Source organism: Pogoniulus pusillus, chromosome 15, assembly GCF_015220805.1.
Source record: "Pogoniulus pusillus isolate bPogPus1 chromosome 15, bPogPus1.pri, whole genome shotgun sequence".
NCBI lineage: Eukaryota > Metazoa > Chordata > Aves > Piciformes > Lybiidae > Pogoniulus > Pogoniulus pusillus.
This window is the reverse complement of record NC_087278.1, coordinates 12,120,461-12,124,966: the sequence shown is the minus strand read 5'-3', so window position 1 is coordinate 12,124,966 and position 4,506 is coordinate 12,120,461.

Below are 4,506 nucleotides of genomic sequence, written 5' to 3'. Positions count from 1 at the left end.
GCGATCATGGCAGGATGCATTTTAACTTGCCAGTGTCTGATCCGTAGGTTTATTTCAGCTTTCAGTGCCCTGAAAAGGAAACCCAGATCCTACTTCCACCCAAAGATATAAACCCAGTCACTTGCAAACATTTTTTTTTCTCCCAGAACAAGTATAGACGAATGGATCCTTCAATGATAACTGCAGTCTGACAGCTGCGGTGTCTCCACTGGATGCTGGAGACAGGCAGGGATGGGAGCCTGCTGGAGTCACTGCCACACCGTGCCTTGTAAGGAGAACCTTGTGGCAGTGTCTCCTTCCAGTCTCCCTATCTGTAGTTCCTGTGCTTGTCTGCACCCAGCAGAGTAGCTGTGTTGCTTCTGATTAGGAAGATAATTTTGTAATATCTTTTGAACTCTTGACCTTCAGGATTCCCTCAGACAACATCCCTCTGATCTAGGGAGAGCTCTCTCATGGGTTGCCACTCTCTGTGTGAAAGCAGGTAGGGTGCTATTTGCAAATATTTGCAAGGTCCTGTTCTGGGTAATGGAAACTGCTGTTAATTGCTCATGATTTCAGTCCAGACAGCTGGCTTGTTTTTCTGCACTGCTCCCACAGGAGAAGCTGCGTGACTCCATGCCTCAAACCCCTACTGGTTTGCATAGCATATTGTCTATCTACCGCATTTTGGGTAGCATTTGGCTGAGCAGTAAAGACGACTGTGGCTTGTTCCAGGTGTTGAGACAGAGAACAGACAATATAGAAAGCTTTTTGGCTTTGGAAATTTGGGAATGATCACACTGGGAGCTGAATGAACTTGAGGAGCAAAGGAAGCAGAGCAGTCTGCAGGGCACTGAGCAGCATGGCAGACCTCTTTGGGAAGGCAGATGTTATGAAGCCTCTTGGGCAGTAATCAGAGAATTCAGCATTGACTCCAATGACTCTCCTAAGGTCAGAATAGATACACTTCACTGCTGCAGAACACGTTTTACCAGAAAACTATGCATGGGTGGGTAGATTCCATCAGCCAACTATCAAGCAGGAACAACACAAGAAAGGAAGATCTCTCTTCCTGAGAGATGTCTATGAGAAGGGAGGTTATTAGGAGCAATCAGGACAAGTCAAGCAGCTGCAACAAGAGAAATCATTAAGGACCCCATAAATCAACAAGGTGATCAACAGCCATGTAATTACAGGAATGTTACAAATACCTTCAACACAGCAAAGAACAAACACTGTTTGTTCTGTATACACACACATATATATGAGTGTATCTGTGTACAGCCTTGTGTATAAAAAAGGGGATAAAGGATCAATAAAAGCAGTGGTGCTCTTGAAGGGAAAAGACTGATGAGCTGGATGTTGCTGTGAGCTGAATGTCTCATTAAAGATGGTGAATGAAAAATGGTCTCTGAAAATGGAAAAAAGTACTGAAGTGAAATCCAGGCAGCAGGAAATTTCAAAGCACTTACATGTAAGTGAGGGCTACTCCAGCTGCATCTGTGAGACCATCTCAGCCTCAACAAGACTGTGTAGATGTCTTCAGCTCACAGCACTGGAAAGTGGCCTCCTTCAGCTCCATAACCCTTCCTGTGGGAGCAGCCTCATCCACATAGCTGAGGTATGGGTTCAGGAGGGATGACTGGATTAAGCTGCAGCATGGGTGGGCACATACCCATGGCATTTGACAGCCACAGAGCTGCTGGCTCCATTGCTTTCCACTGGTTTCAAACCTGGGCCCTCATTGCTGTCTTAAGACCAGGCAGGATGAAGTTGGACCAGATAAGTTTGTCACTTTCCTTGGGCATGGTGGAACTGGGAGGCTTAGTCCAGGGTTTTACCAACCATTCCTGGCCAGCAAGCCTGGCAGCTCCTGGCCCTCAGCCAGCTGCAAGAAAAAATAGTGTATCCCACTATCCCAGAAGAGGGGATGTGTCTAGAGAAGGCAGGAGATCAACAGAAATGTTGATAACTTTTAATTGCAACATATAGGAAAACAATGGAACTAAAATGCTTTCGATAGAAGAGCAGCTGGTTCAGGGTGTTCTTATTAATATCCACTCTATGCCTGCTTATATTTGATGTCTTATACAGGGTGAAATGTCCTCACTTTATTTTCAAATGGCTTCCTCCACGTGAATTATGCCAACCACTCTTTAAAAAACCCCAGAAAACAACCAACCAACCAACCCAAAACCAACAAAACCCAACAAATTTTGTGGCAAGAAGTTGTATTAATTTGGGAGAGTGTGGTGGTTTGGCTGTTATCCTGCCCCCCCCCCTCCACTTTTTAGAAATGCCCCAGCTAACTCAGACAGGCTCTGGGAATATACATGAAGCTATTTATTTACAACTGGCACAATATACAAGCAGATATTTACAGTATATACAGTTAGAGACAGAAATAGACAAGTTAAAAGTAATACAGAAACACAACTCCCCTCCCAGAAACCTGAATCCCCAGGAGGGGCTCTCAACCACCTCTGCACCTCCCCCTACCCCTCTCAACCTTACCCCAGTTCTCAGGAAAGAAAAGAGGTGCAGCCAAGAGGTTAAGGAGCAAGGTTAGTGGCAGTGAGGTTAAGGAGATGCAGTCCAGTCTGAAGGCAGAAGCAGAGTGAGAAAATGGCAAATGTTATCTAATGTTTTCCCTTCTTGTTCCCATACTTCTCAGCGAGACTGTGAGAGAAGTTGACATCACCATTGTTTTCCTTTTCACAGCTAAATTATCTACTTTCTCTCACCAAAACATTCTAGCCTGCTTCAAACTAGCACAGAGAGATATTGAAAGTTAGGGCGAGAGGTGGACGTGTACTGTCATCTGCTGTGTATGAAAATCATTCCAATGTCCATTGGTCCATTGCTTATCTGTTGCCATCTAACACTGTGTTTAATGGGAAATGTTAATGACTGCACAACTGCAGAAAATACCAGGGAGACAGAGTACACCCAGTAGGACCCTCCAGCCAAACTGAGGCTCCTTGTAAGATCTCCACTAATTAAAATCTCTACAGATGGGCTCCCTTAATTGTAGGAAATGGAATACAATCCCGTAATTAACTCTTCACTCCAAGGCTTTTTTCACCCGCCAGCATCTGGAAAGAGGAACACCTCATTGCTGAAGGCTGCAGCTGACTCTCCAAAGTGAGTGGTTGCCCAGGGCCCCACACCAAAGCCATTCTCATCTCTTAGCACAGACTTTTCCAGCAGCCCCACAGCACTGCACAGAGAGATTGTTGTCTTTGTGTGGATCACAGTACCAGTATCCACTAACACAAAGCCCATTTCTTCTCTAAGAACCTGGGCCAAAGGGTGAGCACTTCTTCTCCACTGCAGGGCAGGGAGACATGTCAAGCTGTGGAGCAAGCAGTATTGAGGGCTAACCAAAGAAACCTTGCTCTGCACTTTGGACCAGAAGATGGTCTTTGGAGCAGACTTTGTGGAGCATCTATCTGTGTGGCCCCACCAGTCCAACAGGACTGCCAGCCAGTCCCATGGAAATTTCTGTCTCCAGAGCTTATGGTTTCTTCTAGCACTTCTCTCTGTTCCTGTAATGAAAATCCTTACCCAATCCCACAGCATTTGGTGTCATGGTTACTACCTCTCTCCTTTTCCATCCCACTACCCCCTTTCTTTGTATACTCTGAGTCCCTTAATTGTCTCAGTGTTTCTCATTTAGAGACTTGGTTTCCCTTCATTAGCTGTATCCACTACGTGGAACTGAATCCCATCTGCTGTCCTGCCTTTTCTTCTTCCATCTTGTTGAGTCAGCACACCAGAGTGGGGCACATCAGAGGGAAAATCCCTCCCTGCGGCAGCTGTAAAACCATGGGAGTTTTTTCTTTTGTTTCCATTTTGCCTTTCTGCTGTGATTTGAAGCTTTGGCACAGTGAAGAAAACTTCCCCAAGAAATGTAAGTTGGCACAAGGTAAACTGAAAATTGTGTTCTCCAACCCTAAGATAGAGCTGCTAGGGAAAAGTGCTTGCTCCAGGCAGCCTTCTGGGACAGCTTGTGTGCACTGCTGCTGGTAATGCAAATGACCAAGTCATGGGATATGGTCAGGCCCTGATCCCTGAGGGTGCAGTAACTATCATGAGGAGCAGCTGCTACACACACTCCTTAGCTAAGAGGTACTTACACTGATGTTAAATATCCATGGGCTCTGCCACAGGTGAACGATGAAAGAAGCAGTGGCACCTCACACATGGTGAATTTCAGGACTGAAGCACAAAGCAATACATTTCTGACCACGTACCAATTTGCCAAAGGAGCTTTGCCACTTTTGGGGAAAGCCAGGGGACACCATCTGGACATTGGTTGCGTGGTAGGAGGGTTTCAGGGGACCTGTGAGCTTGGAAGTAAAGTCAGTACTCAGATTCACTCAGAGATCGCAGCCTTTCCTAATATCAGCACAAACCCTGGAGAATCCACAGCCCTGTGTCTCCTGAGCACAGGGCAGTTCTTCAGAGGACATGTTCCTCTTACAACTGCATTCTGCCTGCTATGACTGTTCTGGTTTTGCAGGG